Raw genomic sequence first — 19754 nt, 5'->3', positions numbered from 1 at the left:
AAAGCTGGCCAAGCCCTCTGACTGTGATTGATACACCGCAGAAGTTACAGGCCATACAATTCTTGAGGGACTTAATAGAGTTGGCGGTGGGAAGACATTTTCTCTGTTTGGGGAGCGTTGAACTAGGCGTGATAGTCTAAGAAGGGGTGAGCCACTAAGAAGTGGAGACATTTCTTCACTGAAAGGGTTGTGGAACATTGCTATTCTCCACCACAGTGATCTGTGGATGCTCAAACATGAAGTACATTCAAGCCAGAGATTGACAGATTTAGGATACTAAAGAAATCAAGGGATATGGGGATAGCACCAGAAGGTACTGCTGAGATGAAAGATCAGCCATACTTTTATTGAATGATGAAGCATACTTAAGGGGCCTACTCCTATTTCTTAAGTTAAAATGATTTTATGTTACATTTTGTTTAGTTGGTTTATTAAGAAACTCAAAGGGCGCGATCCAACGGCCATGGTCTCCCGACTTTCTTCGACCATGCTGCGCTGCGTGGCTGATGAAAGCTGGGAGTCCCTGCACCCGGGATCTACCTGGCTTGTCACACCACACGAGATCCAACACCATCTTACGAGATGTTGCAATTTAAATCCTGCCTTTTGGCAGATCTGCATATTAGTGTGAGGTAGTAAGCCTCACTCTAATGTGCAGATTCCCGAGGTATCTGAGGCTTTGGGTTTCAATCCCTTTGCCTTACAGGCCTTGGACAAGCGCTGTTCACTCGTGGAGGTCTCCCGGGGATCGGCGACCCACGGCTGCATGGGCTGGTTGGGGTGGGGTGGGGTTGGGGGGTGGGGTTGGGGGTGGGGGGGTTGGGGAGGGGGGGGAGTGAAGTGGGGAGAGGGGAGGTCGACGTTTGTTTTTGGAGATCAGGATGCTCCTGCTACACTGGGGAGTTCTGGCAAGGGGACCTCCCCACTGTAAACAAACAAGGCTATGTGCGGCCTTGGCCGTCCATTTCCTGTTCAGGCCCCGACTCGTGTTGAATAGCCATGTGTTTCTCAGCACTGCGAGCTCTAGGAACACCATAAGACCATAACACATAGGAGCAGAATTAGGCCACTCGGCCCATCGAGTCTGCTCCGCCATTCAATCATGGCTTCTCCTGCCTTCTCCCCATAACCCCTGATCCCCTTATTAATCAAGAACCTATCTAACTCTGTCTTAAAGACACTCAATAATTTGGCCTCCACAGCCTTCTGCGGTAAAGAGTTCCACAGATTCACCACCCTCTATCTGAAGAAATTCCTCCTCATCTCTGTGTTAAAGGATCGTCCCTTTAGCCTGAGATTGAGTCCTCCGCTTCTAGTTTTTCCTGCAATTGGAAACATCCTCTCCACGTCCACTCTATCCAGGCCTCGCAGTATCCTGTAAGTTTCAATAAGATCCTTCTAAACTCCAACGGGTACAGGCCCACAGGCCTCAACCGTTCCTCATACGACAAGTTCTTCATTCCAGGGATCATTCTTGTGAACCTCCTCTGGACCCTTTCCAAGGCCAGCACATCCTTCCTTAGATACGGGGCCCAAAACTACTCACAATACTCCAAATGGGGTCTGACCAGAGCCTTATTCAGCCTCAGAAGTACATCCTTGGTCTTATATTCTAGCCCTCTTGACATGAATGCTAACATTGCATTTGCCTTCTTTTTTTTTAAATAATATTTTATTGAAAATTTTTGGTCAACCAACACAGTACATTGTGCATCCTTTACACAACATTGTAACAATACAGATAATAATGACCTTTTTAAATTTAAACAAAAACAACAACAAATAAATAAATATTAAATAACAAAAAATAAAAACTAGCCCTAATTGGCAACTGCCTTGTCTCAGGCCACCCCCCCCATCCCTCCCCCCCCCCCCCCCCCCCCCCCAAGTCCTGGGCCGCTGCTGCTGCCTTCTTTGTTCTCCCCTATCTATCTTTCCGCAAGATATTCGACGAACGGTTGCCACCGCCTAGTAAACCCTTGAGCCGACCCCCTTAGGACGAACTTAATCCGCTCTAACTTTATGAACCCCGCCATATCATTTATCCAGGTCTCCACCCCCGGGGGCTTGGCTTCTTTCCACATTAGCAATATTCTGCGCCGGGCTACTAGGGACGCAAAGGCCAAAACATCGGCCTCTTTCGCCTCCTGCACTCCCGGCTCTTGTGCAACCCCAAATATAGCCAACCCCCAGCTTGGTTCGACCCGGACTCCTACTACTTTCGAAAGCACCTTTGTCACCCCCATCCAAAACCCCTGTAGTGCCGGGCATGACCAAAACATATGGGTATGATTCGCTGGGCTTCTCGAGCACCTCGCACACCTATCCTCCACCCCAAAAAATTTACTGAGCCGTGTTCCAGTCATATGTGCCCTGTGTAATACTTTAAACTGAATCAGGCTTAGCCTGGCGCACGAGGACGACAAGTTTACCCTGTTTAGGGCATCTGCCCACATCCCCTCCTCAATCTCCTCCCCTAGCTCTTCTTCCCATTTCCCTTTTAGTTCGTCCATCATAGTCTCCCCTTCGTCTCTCATTTCCCTATATATATCCGACACCTTACCGTCCCCCACCCATTTCTTTGAGATGACTCTGTCCTGCACCTCTTGTGTCGGGAGCTGTGGGAATTCCCTCACCTGTTGCCTCGCAAAAGCCCTCAATTGCATGTACCTGAATGCATTCCCTTGGGGCAACCCATATTTCTCGGTCAGCGCTCCCAGACTCGCAAACTTCCCATCCACAAATAGATCTTTCAATTGCGTTATACCTGCTCTTTGCCACATTCCATATCCCCCATCCATTCCCCCCGGGGCAAACCTATGGTTGTTTCTTATCGGGGACCCCCCCAGTGCTCCGGTCTTTCCCCTATGTCGTCTCCACTGTCCCCAAATCTTCAGTGTAGCTACCACCACCGGACTCGTGGTATAGTTCCTTGGTGAGAACGGCAATGGGGCTGTCACCATAGCCTGCAGGCTGGTCCCCCTACAGGACGCCCTCTCTAATCTCTTCCACGCCGCTCCTTCCTCCTCTCCCATCCACTTACTCACCATTGAAATATTAGCGGCCCAATAATACTCACTTAGGCTCGGTAGTGCCAGCCCCCCCCTATCCCTACTACGCTGTAAGAATCCCTTCCTCACTCTCGGAGTCTTCCCGGCCCAAACAAAACCCATGATACTCTTTTCTATCCTTTTGAAAAAAGCCTTCGTGATCACCACCGGGAGACACTGAAACACAAAGAGGAATCTCGGGAGGACCACCATCTTAACCGCCTGCACCCTCCCTGCCATTGACAATGCTACCATATCCCATCTCTTGAAATCTTCCTCCATCTGTTCCACCAACCGCGTCAAATTTAGCCTGTGCAATGTGCCCCAATTCTTAGCTATCTGGATCCCCAGGTAACGAAAGTCTCTTGTTACCTTCCTCAACGGTAGGTCTTCTATTTCTCTACTCTGCTCCCCTGGATGCACCACAAACAGCTCACTCTTCCCCATGTTCAATTTATACCCTGAAAAATCCCCAAACTCCCCAAGTATCCGCATTATTTCTGGCATCCCCTCCGCTGGATCCGCCACATATAGTAGCAGATCATCCGCATATAAAGATACCCGGTGTTCTTCTCCTCCCCTAAGTATTCCCCTCCATCCCTTGGAACCTCTCAGCGCTATCGCCAGGGGCTCAATCGCCAGTGCAAACAGTAATGGGGACAGAGGACATCCCTGCCTTGTCCCTCTATGGAGCCGAAAATATGCCGATCCCCGTCCATTCGTGACCACACTCGCCACTGGGACCCTATACAACAGCTGCACCCATCTAACATACCCCTCTCCGAACCCAAATCTCCTCAACACCTCCCACAGATAATCCCACTCCACTCTATCAAATGCTTTCTCGGCATCCATCGCCACTACTATCTCCGTTTCACCCTCTGGTGGGGCCATCATCATTACCCCTAACAACCTCCGTATGTTCGTGTTCAGCTGTCTCCCCTTCACAAACCCAGTTTGGTCCTCATGAACCACCCCCGGGACACATTCCTCTATTCTCATTGCCATTACCTTGGCCAAGACCTTGGCATCTACATTGAGGAGGGAGATTGGTCTGTAGGACCCGCATTGTAGCGGATCCTTTTCCTTCTTTAAAAGAAGCGATATCGTTGCTTCTGACATAGTCGGGGGCAGTTGTCCCCTTTCCTTTGCCTCGTTAAAGGTCCTCGTCAGTAGCGGGGCGAGCAAGTCCAAATATTTTCTGTAAAATTCAACTGGGAATCCGTCCAGTCCCGGGGCCTTTCCCGTCTGCATGTTCCTAATTCCTTTTACCACTTCTTCTACCGTGATCTGTGCTCCCAATCCCATCCTTTCCTGCTCTTCCACCTTGGGAATTTCCAGCCGATCCAAAAATTCCATCATTCTCTCCCTCCCATCCGGGGGTTGAGCTTCATACAATTTTTTATAAAATGTCTTAAACACTTCATTCACTCTCTCCGCTCCCCGCTCCGTCTCTCCATCTTCGTCTCTCACCCCCCCTATTTCCCTCGCTGCTCCCCTTTTCCTCAATTGGTGTGCCAGCAATCTGCTCGCCTTCTCTCCATATTCATACTGTACACCCTGCGCCTTCCTCCATTGTGCCTCTGCAGTGCCTGTGGTCAGCAAGTCAAATTCCACATGCAGCCTTTGCCTTTCCCGATACAGTCCCTCCTCCGGTGCTTCCGCATACTGTCTGTCCACCCTCAAAAGTTCTTGCAACAACCGCTCCCGTTCCTTACTCTCCTGCTTCCCTTTATGTGTCCTTATTGATATCAGCTCCCCCCTAACCACCGCCTTCAACACCTCCCAGACCACTCCCACCTGAACCTCCCCATTGTCATTGAGTTCCAAGTACTTTTCAATGCATCCCCTCACCCTTAAGCACACCCCCTCATCCGCCATTAGTCCCATGTCCATTCTCCAGGGTGGGCGCCCTCTTGTTTCCTCCCCTATCTCCAAGTCTACCCAGTGTGGGGCATGATCCGAAATGGCTATAGCCGTATATTCCGTTCCCCTCACCCTCGGGATCAATGCCCTACCCAACACAAAAAAGTCTATGCGTGAATAGACTTTATGGACATAGGAGAAAAACGAAAACTCCTTATTCCTAGGTCTACTGAATCTCCACGGGTCCACCCCTCCCATCTGCTCCATAAAATCCTTAAGCACCTTGGCTGCTGCCGGCCTCCTACCAGTCCTGGACTTCGACCTATCCAGCCTTGGTTCCAACACCGTGTTAAAGTCTCCCCCCATTATCAGCTTTCCGGTCTCTAGGTCTGGGATGCGTCCTAGCATTCGCCTCATAAAATTGGCATCGTCCCAATTCGGGGCATACACGTTTACCAACACCACCATCTCTCCCTGTAATTTGCCACTCACCATCACGTATCTGCCCCCGTTATCCGCCACTATAGTCTTTGCCTCGAACATTACCCGCTTCCCCACTAATATAGCCACCCCCCTGTTTTTCGCATCCAGCCCCGAATGGAACACCTGCCCTACCCATCCTTTGCGCAACCTAACCTGATCTATCAGTTTCAGGTGCGTTTCCTGTAACATGGCCACATCTGCTTTAAGTTTCTTAAGGTGTGCGAGTACTCGTGCCCTCTTTATCGGCCCGTTAAGCCCCCTCACGTTCCACGTGATCAGCCGAGTTGGGGGGCTTCCCACCCCCCCACCCCCCTTGCCGGTTAGCCATCATCTTTTTCCAGCTTCTCGCCCAGTTCCCACGCAGCTGTATTTCTCCCAGACGGTGCCCCCCCGCCCATCCTTTCCCGTACCCACTCCCCCCTTTCCCCAGCAGCAGCAACCCAGTAATTCCCCCCTCCCCCCCCCCCCCCGCTAGACCCCCCGCTAGCGTAATTACTCCCCCCATGTTGCTCCCAGAAGTCAGCAAACTCTGGCTGACCTCGGCTTCCCCCCGTGATCACGGCTCGCCCCGTGCGGCGCCCCCTCCTTCCTGCTTCTCTATTCCCGCCATAATTATCATAGCGCGGGAACCAAGCCCGCGCCTCTCCCTCGGCCCCGCCTCCCATGGCCAACGCCCCATCTCCTCTCCCTCCCCACCTCCCCCCATCACCACCTGTGGGAGAAAGAAAAGTTACCATACCGCAGGATTAATCATACAATCCCTCTTCGCCCCCCCCCCCCCCCCACTCGTCCCACCACTTTGTCCAAACGTTCATTTTCGTAGTCCAATCATTCCAATTTTTCTTCTACAATAAAAGTCCACGCTTCATCCGCCGTCTCAAAGTAGTGGTGCCTCCCTTGATATGTGACCCACAGTCTTGCCGGTTGCAGCATTCCAAACTTTATCTTTTTTTTGTGAAGTACCGCTTTGGCCCGATTAAAGCTCGCCCTCCTTCTCGCCACCTCCGCACTCCAATCTTGATAGACGCGGATCACCGCGTTCTCCCATTTACTACACCGAGTTTTCTTCGCCCATCTAAGGACCATTTCTCTATCCTTAAAACGGAGAAATCTCACCACTATGGCTCTGGGAGCTTCTCCTGCTCTCGATCCTCGCACCATAACTCGGTATGCTCCCTCCACCTCCAACGGACCCGTCGGGGCCTCCACTCCCATTAACGAGTGCAGCATCGTGCTCACATATGCCCCGACGTCCGCCCCCTCCACACCTTCAGGAAGGCCAAGAATCCTCAAGTTGTTCCTCCTTGCGTTATTTTCCAGTGCCTCCAACCTCTCCACAGATCGTTTCTGGTGTGCCTCCTGTATCTCCGACTTCACCACCAGGCCCTGTATATCGTTTTCATTCTCTGCTGCTTTCGCCTTCACGACCCGAAGCTCCTGCTCCTGGGTCTTTTGTTCCTCTTTCAGCCCTTCAATCGCCTGTAATATCGGGGCCAACAACTCTTTCTTCATTTCCTTTTTTATCTCCTCCACGCAGCGTTTCAAAAACTCTTGTTGTTCAGGGCCCCATATGAAACTGCCACCTTCCGACGCCATCTTGGTTTCTGCTTGCCTTCCTTGCCGTTGTTCCAAAGGATCCGCTGCAATCCGGCCACTTTCCTCTCCTTTTTCCATCCGTGTCCAGGGGGAACACCCTTCTGGTTTACCGCACAGTGTTTTTAGCCGTCAAAATTGCCGTTGGGGCTCCTATCAAGAGCCCAAAAGTCCGTTTCACAGGGAGCTGCCGAAACGTGCGACTCAGCTGGTCATCGCCGCACCCGGAAGTCCTGCATTTGCCTTCTTAACTGCCAATTGAACCTGCACATTAACCTTAAGAGAATGATGAACAAGGACTCCCAAGTCGCTTTGTGCTTCTGATTGCCGAAGCATTTCCCCATTTAGAAAATAGTCTATGCCTAGATTCCTCCTTCCAAAGTGCATAACCTCACACTTTTCCACATTGTATTTCATGTGCCACTTCATTGCCCACTCTCCTATCTTGTCCAAATCCTTCTGTAGCCCCCTTGCTTCCTCAATACTACCTGTCTCTCTACAGATCTTTGTATCATCTGCAAACTCAGCAACAGTGCCCTCAGTTCCTTCTTCCAGATCATTTATGGATATTGTGAAAAGTTGTGGTCCCAGCACAGACCCCTGAGGCACACCACTAGTCACCGGCTGTCATCTGAAAAAGACCCCTTTATCCCCACTCTCTGCCTTCTGCCAGTCAGCCAATCCTCTATCCATGCCAGGATCGTACCCTTAACACCATGGGCTTTTAACTTATTTACGGTCTCCTATGTGGCACCTTGTCAAAGGCCTTCTGGAAATATAAATAAATCACGTCCAATGATTCTCCTTTTGTCTAACTATCTTGTTACCTCCTCAAAGAACTCTAACAGATTTGTCAGACACGACCTCCCTTCAACAAAGCGGTACTGACTCAGTCCTATTTTACCATGCACTTCCAAGTACTTTGCAATCTCAACTTTCATAACAGACTCTAAAATCTTACCAATGACCGAAGTTAGGCTAACCTGCATCCCTTCTTAAACAGTGGTGTTACATTAGCCACTTTCCAGTCTCCTGGGACACTTCCTGCCTCCAGTGATTCCTGAAAGATCATCACTAATGCCTCCACAATTTCCTCAGCTATCTTTTTTAGGACCCTGGGGTATAGTCCATCCGGTCCACGTGACTTATCCACCTTCAGACCTTTCAGTTTCCCCAGAACTTTCAGTTTCTCCTTAGTAATGGTCACTGCACTCACCTCTGTCCCCTGGTTCTCCTGGAGCTCAGGCATCCCACTGGTGTCTTCCACCGTGAAGAGTGATGCAAAGTAACTATTCAGTTCGTCTGCCATTTCTTTGTTTCCTACTATTACTTCTCCAGCCGTCCAATGTCTATTTTTGCCTCTCTTACCTTTTATATATTGAAAAAAACTCTTCCGATCTTCCTTTATATTACTAGCTGCTAAACGCTAGGGGATTTTGTACTCTTTCGGGAGAATCGCACCCAAATGCTTACCTTCCTTAGTTCGGCAGTCGGGACGAACCTAGGGTCTCCTGCACGTGCGTTATCCAGGAAATGGCCGCACATGCACAGTTTGGTGGTTTGTATTCTTCAGGCCAGGGACTGGTCCTACATGCCTGCGAAGAAGAAAAGGAACAGAATGATGTGAAAATGCCGGTCAGGTGACTTGATACGGAGCACCATCATCTTGTAGTTGTCCAAGGGTGCAGGGCATTGAAGGGAGATAGAAAGAAGGTCGCAAACCAGGGTGGGAGCCTGGGAGAGGTCCCAAAAAGAAGTTTCAGTAAGGCATAAAGACAGGGACAGGAATTGGTCAAATTAAGTCAAGTTGAAAGAAAGGATCAGAAAAATAGTCTCCAAGTTAAAGAAAGAGCTGTAATACATAGATTGTAAGCAAAGTGGGCTCAAGAGAAGCACTGAAGATCCAAGAAGACAGCCGCCAGTTGGTGACCGTGTTGTGGGCTCTTGGGGCAAAGATACCCCTTTGGAGCTGTGATGTTCGGCTTGGCAAGGCCAAAGATCTGGATTTGTGCTTGAAATGTGAACGTAGAACATAGAACATTACAACGCAGTACAGGCCCTTCGGCCCTCGATGTTGTGCCGACCTGTGAAACCAATCTAAAGCCCATCTACACTATTCTCTTACCATCCATATGTCTATCCAATGACCATTTAAATGCCCTTAATGTTGGCGAGTCCACTACTGTTGCAGGCAGGGTATTCCACGCCCTTACTACTCTCTGAGTAAAGAACCTACCCCTGACATCTGTCCTAAATCTATCTCCCCTCAATTTAAAGCTATGTCCCCTCGTGCTAGCCATCATCATCCAAGGAAAAAGGCTCTCACTGTCCACCCTATCTAATCCCCTGATCATCTTGTATGCCTCTATTAAGTCACCTCTTAACCTTCTTCTCTCTAACAAAAATAGCCTCAAGTCCCTCAGCCTTTCCTCATAAGATCTTCCCTCCATACCAGGCAACATCCTGGTAAATCTCCTCTGCACCCTTTCCAATGCTTCCACATCCTTCCTATAACGCGGCGACCAGAACTGCACACAATACTCCAAATGCGGCTGCACCAGAGTTTTGTACAGCTGCAACATGACCTCATTGCTCCAAAACTCAAACACTCTACCAATAAAAGCTAACACACCGTACACCTTCTTAACAACCCTATCAACCCGGGTGCCATCATTCAGGGATATATGTACATGGACACTGAGATCTCTCTGCTCATCCCCACTACCAAGAATCTTACCATTAGCCCAGTACTCTGTCTTCCTGTTATTCCTTCCAAAATGAATCACTTCACACTTTTCTGCATTAAACTCCATTTGCCACCTCTCAGCCCAGCTCTGCAGCTTATCTATGTCCCTCTGTAACCTGCAACATCCTTCCACACTGTCCACAACTCCACCGACTTTAGTGTCATCTGCAAATTTACTCACCCATCCTTCTACGCCCTCCTCCAGGTCATTTATAAAAATGACAAACAGCAGTGGCCCCAAAACAGATCCTTGTGGTATACCATTCATAACTGAACTCCAGGCTGAACATTTCCCATCAACCACCACCCTCTGTCTTCTTACAGCTAGTCAATTTCTGATCCAAACTGCTAAATCTCCCTGAATCCCATGCTCCGTATTTCCTGCAATAGCCTACCGTGGGGAACCTGATCAAACGCTTTACTGAAATCCATTACACCACATCAACTGCTTTACCCTCGTCCACCTGTTTGGTCACCTTCTCAAAGAACTCAGTAAGGTTTGTGAGGCACGACCTACCCATCACAAAACCGTGTTGACTATCTCTAATCAAATTATTCCTTTCCAGATGATTATACATCCTATCTCTTATAAATCTTTCCAAGACTTTGCCCACAACAGAAGTAAGGCTCACTGGTCTATAGTTACCGGGGTTGTCCAAACTCCCCTTCTTGAACAAGGGGACAACATTTGCTATCCTCCAGTCTTCTGGCACTATTCCTGTAGACAATGATGACATAAAGGTCAAAGCCAAAGGCTCAGCAATCTTCTCCCTAGCTTCCCAGAGAATCCTAGGATAAATCCCATCCAGCCCAGGGGACTTATCTATTTTCGCACTTTCCAGAATTGCTAACACCTCCTCCTTATGAACCTCAAGCCCTTCTAGTCTAGTAGCCTGTATCTCAGTCTTCTCCTCGACAACATTGTCTTTTTCCTGTGTGAATACTGATGAAAAAGATTCATTTAGCACCTCTCCTATCTCCTCGGACTCCATGCACAACTTCCCACTTCTGTCCTTGACTGGCCCTACTCTTACCCTAGTCATTCTTTTATTCCTGACATACCTATAGAAAGCTTTAGGATTATCCTTGATCCTACCTGCCAAAGACTTTTCATGTCCCCTCCTGGCTCTTCTTAGCTCTCTCTTTAGGTCCTTCCTAGCTAACTTGTAACTCTCGAGCGCCCTAATCGAACCTTCACGTCTCATCTTTACATAAGCCTCCTTCTTCCTCTTGACAAGTGATTCAACTACTTTAGTAAACCACGGTTCACTCGCTCGACCATTTCCTCCCTGCCTGACAGGTACATACTTATCAAGGACACGCAGTAGCTGTTCCTTGAACAAGCTCCACATTTCAATTGTGCCCATCCCCTGCAGTTTCCTTCCCCATCCTATGCATGCTAAGTCTTGCCTCATCGCATTATAATTGCCTTTCCCCCAGATATAACTCTTGCCCTGCGGTATCCTGTGAGTGTGCATGACAGCTGCATTCTGGGGCACTCAATGATCCCTGGTGTTTTCAAGGAGTGCCAGGGCTGTAGGAGATGCACGCTGTTATGCACGCTGCCCTTGAGATGCGCCACTGTGAGCAGAGGGGGATTCGGAAGAACTGGAGACCGCTGTAGTCTCCTTGGCGGCATGCCCCGGGTTGGGCTCCAAGCTTCCTCCTCCCTGAGGGTGCCCTCTGAGCTATGGATGACTCCATGTGACAGTGGGGCATCTGGAGTGAGCTCTAGAAGCCTCTGAGTCATCTGGCTCTGCCAGTCCTGGAGGCTCCCCATATTCTGCCCCATGGTGTGCTGCCCTCACGATGTTCCTCAGTGACTGGGCCATTCTCTGGAATGCCTCAGAAATGTCCACCTGTGCCTGGAACATGTCCCTCATCGACTGGTACATGATGTCGAGGCCTTCAGCCATGGTCGTCACAGACTGATCCATGCCTTGGATAGCACCACTCAAGGTGCAGATGTCGGGCTTCAGGCTTTCCATTGTTGTCGCCACCCTAGCAGTGCTGGCTCGGTGCCATACATTGCCAGCACCATCTCCTGCGTCTAGAGGCTTTGGGACTCCTCCATACTGCTTTGCAGTCCCTGGAATGTCGCTGGCAGCCCCTCCTGAATATCAAGGCACTGGCCTAGCATCTGCAATTGAACCTTATCCAGAGTCTCTACATCTGGCTGGGACTCAGCTGTGTGCTGGGATCCAACAGACCTCCAACTGCTGTCTCCCTTGGATGTTCATGCCTCCACCTGATTTGCATCAGCAACTATATGGTGCTCACCAGATAGTGCCCCCGAAGCCTGTACATTGTTGTTCTCCTCGACGCTCTCCTCCGAGGCATTCTTTTGGCTGGTCGGCAGAATCACGACTCCAGGTAGTCCCGCCCCATCAGATGGTGATCCTGCAAGACAATGGACATGTGGTCAATGAGATGGAAGAATAATTTTGTCAGACATCAACAATTTACTTGAGACAGGTCATCTGGGTGAAGGGGCAGTGGATTTTCACCTCTCAGGCGCAGGCCGACATTGCTGTCGGTCACTGCTCTCTCCTCGGGTAACCCTGTGATATCCAGGGCCCATTTCTGATAGAGGATGAGGACTCGGATATCTGGGACTCCAACCCTCATCTTTGTCCTTTGTCTCTTATTATTGGCTATCTTCTCATATGGGGACAAAGAGAGGGCATTGTGATCCACACACTTGATGAGTCGGGGGGTCTATGGCAGGTGGCATGTGTGGGCACTGCACATAGTCATGAAGGGGTTGTGCTGGTAGGTGCCAGGGAGTTCTGAGGAACAAGATGTTGAGAGGGTGCAAAGGGGTCAGCCAGTCGATTGTGGGGGTTGGAGGGGCGGTTTGGGAACTTGAGGGATGGCAGGAGAGAGGTGGTCATTTATCCTTGCAGCTCATTGGAGATCATTCATCTTCTTACCACATTGGACACCAGTTCTCCTGGTCATGCTGCCTACACTCACTGAGCTGCCACTGCCTCCCAGGCAACATTGCTGACCGTGCTGCTGATCCTCTGGCCCCCTCGGTGAAACAGGGTGGCCAGCTTCTTGTCAACGCTGTCATGGGGGGGGGGGGGGACTGTAGCACAGTGGTTAGCACAGTTGCTTCACAGCTCCAGGGTCCCAGGTTCGATTCCTGGCTTGGGTCACTGTCTATACAGAGTTTGCACTTTCTCCCCATTTCTGCGTGGGTTTCCTCCGGGTACCCCGGTTTCCTCCCACAGTCCAAAGATGTGCAGGTTAGGTGGATTGGCCATGCTAAATTGCCCTTAGTGTCCACAAAGGCTGTGTGGGGTTGCTGGGTTACGGGGATAGGGTGGAGGTGTGGGCTTAGCTAAGGTGCTCTTTCCAAGGGCTGGTGCAGACTCGATGGGCCGAATTGCCTCCTTCGGCACTGTAAATTCTATGATTCTATGATGTCAGGTCTGCATCCCAAAGCGAGGAGCAGGCCTGCGTGCTACCATTTTTGTTTATTGAGTGGGAGTGAGTGATGATGGAACGTTTAAAAGCAGCTCTTCCTTGTTGGCAGTGAGCTGCTGAGGTGCGAGACGGGCGAAACAGATGGTGAGGGAGCCAGGCATGCCGAGATTCACGTGGGGGCTCATTTTTGGGATTTAACGCGGTTGAATACAGGCCGCGATCTCGCTGATGTGGCCGAAACACCCCACCAAACTCACCCAAAATGACACTTTGAAATTTGTCCACTGAATCACGCCCAAAGTTTCAGAGACGTTTTCCTATTTATGATTATGTTCATTCATATAATGCTCTTTCAGTTTAGCTGCAACATTAGTCAAAAGATGCAGTGAGGAATCTTATATCATAATTGGTTGAAATCAATGTTCTCCACAGCTTTTGGCACCATCTTAGTTTTATGATCAAAGACTTCAAATGGGTATCTGTTTTCTTTATGTCATTTCCAAGCCAAATTATAGTTTTATTATGAATATTAGAATGAATTGGCAGGTACACAGACTAGCATGCAATCATCATCTCAAGGCTTATTCACGAGAAGTAGTGGCGCTGCTGCTATTGCAATCAGTCCCAGCAACAAGACAGGAAATTAAGACAGTGACCTGTATATAAAGGACCGATCTCTGCACTCTCTGGCTCGCATGGAACCATATCAATAAAGCAACCAATCACCTCTCTGAATGTTATGCTTAAAGGGAAAGAGAGAAGGATCAGACAAATATATCATGCTTTTTAATGTAGATTAGTAATCACTCTTCAAATTAAAATACTGTTCGTACACCAAAGTGCCAACAGCAAAAAAAAAATCAAATGGATTCCTGGCACTTGCGTGTTTTTATGCAATGCAGAAAGCACCAGAGATCAGCTCCAGTATAGCTTACTGCTGTTACATGAGGACAAAAGTAGGCCAAGAGTTAGCTGGGGATGTTGTTAGCTACCAAGGTGGAGACCTGAATTTTATAATTTGCACTGATTTAGAAGGAAAAATAACAGGTGAATAGGGTGTCCCAAGGCAAAAAATTAGTGGATGGACCTTCCTGGCCCATTGTAATCTAGAATAATAGAATCGTAACAGCGCAGAAGGAGGCTATTCTGTCCTTGGAGTCCACACTGACTCTCAGTAGAGCAATTCAGTAAGTCCAATCTCAGCACTCTGTGAGGCACGATCAATTGAACAAAGACTAGAGTTGGATACAACTGAGGCTTTATTGCTCTAAGATGTGTGACCTCTCACAGCAGCTGGCGAAATGGCTGCTGAATGGAGGACACACATATTTATACTCCGTCTACTGGGCGGAGCCAGCAGGCAGGGACTACTGGCAAACCTGTAGTACAGGTCCTACCTTACGTCACCTAATACAGGTGCAACAGTGGTTTACCACATTCACCCCCTGTTAAAATTGAGTCCGGCGGGGGTGGTGGAGAACGATATACAGCAATGAACTTATATTTACAGTATTTGATCAGAAAAAAAATGCCTTTTGAAGTCCGGTGCCAGTTAGAGATTTAACCGGTCTGGTGCCTTGATGTTCCACTGAGAGCGACGTAGCGGTGGCGGCCATGTCGATACTGGCCTGGTGTTCGGTGACGCCAGGCGCGTGCCAAAATCCTCTTCATCCTCGGGCGTGGGCCGGGGAAGGACGGATGGTCCTGGTGGGGTTAATGCTGAGAGTGCCGGGGGAGGGGAGGGTGGCACCGGGCCGGAGAGGTGTGTGTGTGTGGAACCTGCTAGTGCCAGGTCCCTGAGGGAGACAGTATCTTGGCGGCCGTCGGAGTACGCCACGTAGGCATGCTGGGGGTTGGCATGGAGCAATTGCACCCTTTCCACCAACGGGTCCGCCTTGTGGAGGCGGACGTGCCTACGGAGCAGGATTGGTCCTGGAGCTGCGAGCCAAGTCGGGAGCGACACCCCGGATGTGGACTTCCTGGGGAAGGCAAAAAGACATTCATGGGGTGTGTTGTTAGCAGCGGTGGACAGCAGTGATCGAATGGAGTGGAGTGCATCAGGGAGGACCTCATGCCAGCGAGAGGCTGGGAGGTTCCTGGACCGTACGGCCAGTTGGACGGCCCTCCATACCGTCCCGTTCTCCCTCTCTACCTGCCCGCTTCCCCGGGGGTTATAGCTGGTCATCCTACTGGAGGCAATACCCCTGCTGAGCAGGAACTGACGCAGCTCATCGCTCATGAATGAGGATCCTGGTGGGGATCACTGTGGATATAGGCGGGGAAACCGAACAGAGCAAAGATAGTGTTTAGGGCTTTGATGACGGTGGCAGACGTCATGTCGGGGCATGGGATGGCGAAGAGGAATCTGGAGTACTCATCGACCACACTGAGAATATACGTGTTCCGGTCGGTGGAGTGGAGGGGCCCTTTGAAATCCACGCTGAGGCCTTCACCAGGCATGCACGGTCTGGCCGGTAGAAGTGCGGCTTTTACTCCGCACAGACCTGGCAGTCCCTGGTGATTGTCCGTACTCCCTCGACGGAGTAGGGCAGGTTGCAGGCCTTTATGAAATGGTACAACCGTGTGACTCCCGGGTGACAAAGGCTGTCGTGCAGGGTCCGGAGTCGGTCTACTTGTGCGCTGGCACATGTACCTCGGGATAGGGCGTCTGGGGGTTTGTTGAGTTTGCCGGGGCGATACAAAATCTCGTAATTATAGGTGGAGAGCTCAATCCTCCACCGCAAGATTTTATCATTTTTGATCTTGCCCCGCTGTGTGTTATTGAACATGAAGGCTACCGACCGTTGGTCAGTGAGGAGAGTGAATCTCCTGCTGGCCAGGTAATGCCTCCAATGCCGCACAGCTTCAACGATAGCTTGGGCCTCTTTATCGACGGATGAGTGCCGAATTTCTGAGGCACGAAGAGTGCGGGAAATAATGCCACGGGTCTGCCTGCTTGGTTGAGGGTGGCGGCTAGGGCGCCGTCCGATGCGTCGCTCTCTACTTGAAAGGGCAGTGTCTCGTCTACTGCGTTCATTCCGGCCTTGGCGACATCAGCTCTGATACGGGCGAAGGCCTGCTGTGCCTCGGCCATCAGGGGAAAATGGGTGGACTGAATGAGTGGGCGGGCCTTGTCTGCATAGTTTGGGACCCACTGGGCGTAGTACGAGAAGAACCTCACGCAGCGTTTGAGGGCCTTGGGGCAGTGGGGGAGGGGAAGCTCCATGAGGGGGCGCATGCGGTCGGGATCGGGCCCCAGAACTCCATTCTGGACCACATAGCCGAGTATGGCTAAGCGGGTCATGCTAAACATGCACTTCTCCTTGTTGAGGAGAGTGGCGGTGTGGAGAAATTTGGCAAGGTTGGCATCATGGTCCTGCTGGTCATGGCCACAGATGGTGACGTTGTCTAGGTATGGGAAGGTGGCCCGCAAACCGTACCGGTCGACCATTCGGTCCATCTCCCTTTGGAAGACCGAGACCCCGCTAGTGAAGCCGAAGGGAACCCTGAGGAAATGATAGAGACGACCGTCCGCCTCGAAAGCGGTGTATGGACGGTCTGATTTACGAATGGGGAGCTGGTGGTAGGTGGATTTGAGGTCTACCGTTGAGAAGACCCGGTACTGTGCAATCTCATTGACCATATCAGATATGCGTGGGAGGGAGTACGCGTCGAGCTGTGTGTACCGATTGATGGTCTGGCTGTAGTCCACGACCATTCTGTGTTTCTCCCCAGTTTGAACGACTACTACTTGGGCTCTCCAGGGGCTGTTGCTGGCCTCGATAATGCCCGCCCGAAGCAGCCGCTGGACCTCAGACCTGATGAAGGTCCTGTCCTGGGTGCTGTACCGTCTGCTCCTGGTAGCGACGGGTTTGCAATCCGGGGTTAGATTGGCGAAGAGGGAAGGCGGATCGACCTTTAGGGTCGTGAGGCCGCACACAGTGAGGGGTGGTAGGGGCCCGCTGAATTTGAGGGTTAGGCTATGGAGGTTACACTGGAAGTCCAGGCTGAGTAGTAGGGCAGCGCAGAGGTTAGGGAGGACGTAGAGGTGGAAGCCGCTGAATTCTATGCCCTGGACTGTGAGTGTGACCGTGCAGAACCCCCGGATCACGACGAAATGGGATCCGGCGGCCAGGGAAATTCTTTGGTTGGCGGGGTGTATCGCGAGGGAGCAGCGCCTTACCGTATCTGGGTGTGTGAAGCTTTCGGTGCTCCCGGAGTTCAGCAGGCAAGGGGTCACATCGCCGTTGATTTTCACACTGGTCGATGCAGTGGCCAGGTTGTGCGGACGAGACTGGTCGATCGTCACTGAGGCGAGTCGTGGTCGGTCGTCGCTGATGTCGGATGATGGGGAGCCTGGGGGGCCCAGGTCCTGGAATGCTGTCGGTGTCCATGTCCCGTGGGGGAGACAAGATGGCGGCGCCTGAAGATCCTGTGGGGGACAAAATGGCAGCGCCCATGGGCCACACGTTGCGGGGGTTGGACAAGATGGCGGCGCCCATGGGCCGCATGTGGACTGAGCGGGAGAAGATGGCGGCGCCCACTGGCCGTGCGTGGCCCCGGGAGGTGAAGATGGCGGCGCCCACTGGCCGCGTGTGGCCCCAGGAGGTGAAGATGGCGGCGGCCAGTGGCTGCGCGTGGTCCGGGGAGGTGAAGATGGCGGCGCCTATTGGCCGCGTGTGGTCCGGGGAGATGGCGGTGCCCATTGTGTGTAGGCTAGGGGGGTGGGGGCGATAGCGGCGACTACGCGGGTCTGGCACACCGCAGCAAAGTGCCCCTTTTTGCCGCAAGCCTTGCAAAGGGCAGCTCGGGCCGGGCAGCATTGGCGAGGGTGTTTCTGCTGGCCGCAGAAGTAACATCGGGGACCCCCGGGCTGGCGTGTGACGCAGGCGTACTGGCTGGGTAAGGCCCCCGCTGGGGCAGCCCTCTATGGAGTCCACGAGGGGCAGAAGGGGTGGGCCGTGCGGCTGGTGGGGTAGGCCTGAATGTTACGTGAGGCAACCGTCATGGAGAGCGCTAGCTTCTTTGTTTCAGCTAGGTCGAGCGTGGCCCCTTCCAACAGTCTTTAGCATATGAGGTCCGGCCCAATCCCCGTTACGAATGCGTCCCGCATAAGAAAGTTGGAATCTTCGGTGGCCGTAACGGCCTGACAGTCACAGCCCCGGACGAGTGGGCTTAGGGCCTGCCAGAAGTCTTCTATGGACTCACCAGGGAGTTGAGAGCGAGTGGCGAGTACGTGTCTGGCGAAGAGCGTGTTCGTTTTCTGTGCATAGTTTTCTTTGAGAAGTGCCATGGCGTTGGCGTAGTTCAGGGCATCCTGGATCAGCGGAATCAGGTTGGAGATCAACCTTGAGTACAGGATCTGTATCTTCTGAGCCTCCGGAACAGGGGTGGTCGCTGAGTTGATGTACGCCTCGAAGCATGCTAGCCAGTGATTAAAGTCCTTTTTGGCATCGCTTGATTGCGGATCCAGCTGCAGGCGGTCTGGTTTGATTCGGAGGTCCATCTTTTAGAAAATCTTAGAGCAATAAATTGAGGCACGATCAATTGAACAAAGACTAGAGTTCGATACAACTGAGGCTTTATTGCTCTAAGATGTGTGGCCTCCCACAGCAGCTGGCGAAATGGCTGCTGAATGGAGGACATGCATATTTATACTCCGCCTACTGGGCGGAGCCAGCAGGCAGGGACTACCGGCGAACCTGTAGTACAGGTCCTACCTTACATCACCTAATACAGGTGCAACAGTGGTTTACCACACTCTGTCCTCGTGGCCCTGCAAATTTATTTCCTTCACATTTCATCTTGTTTCATTTTGAAATTATTGATTGTCTCTGCTTTCATCACGCTACCAGGCAACGAGTTCCAGGTCATTACCATTTTCTGTGTGAAAAAAATGTTTCTGCACATCTCCCTCTATCTTCCACCCAAAAGATTAAGGGCGGGATTCTCCAATCGCCGACGTCGAAATCGCATTCAGCCAGAGAATCCCTGTTTATGCCACCTCAAAAACGGCATACTTGGGGAGTATGCCGCACGCCTTATGGACAGCCTCAGGACGTCACCTGAGGCCCTCCCCTAATGCTCCGCCCCCCGATGGGCCAAGTCCCCGACGACGTCGTTGGCGTGTGCTCACACCTTTCAGCGCCCCCACAGTGTGGGTGTGGGACCATTCTGCTAGCAGGGGGGCCTTTGTCTGGGGCTGGGGGGACTGGTCCGGGGGTAGCAAGGCTGATTACAGGGCGAGTTTTTGGCAGGCCAGGTCCGTGCGTGGCCGGCGCCATGTTGCACGGTGCAGTCGCCACAGGCCACCGGTGTGCGCATGCGCGGCCATGGACCCGGCCATTCACCGGCCATATCCGCAAGTAAACACTCTGCGCGGCTGCTAGCCCCACACCGGACGAAGGATCGGTACGGGGGCGGCGCCGACTTCCTGGTCGTAAGACCAGTCTGATCCTGCGGACATAGCTGCAGGCTCGGAGTATCCAGCCCTAAGTCTGTGTCCTCTAGTCCTTGTGACATCAGCTAATGGGAAAAGCTTTTCTTTGGCTGGAAATTACCTATATTTTTTCAGAGTGCCAGCG

The sequence above is a fragment of the Scyliorhinus torazame genome, chromosome 10 (assembly GCF_047496885.1).
Source record: "Scyliorhinus torazame isolate Kashiwa2021f chromosome 10, sScyTor2.1, whole genome shotgun sequence".
NCBI lineage: Eukaryota > Metazoa > Chordata > Chondrichthyes > Carcharhiniformes > Scyliorhinidae > Scyliorhinus > Scyliorhinus torazame.
This window is presented reverse-complemented; position numbering follows the sequence as displayed.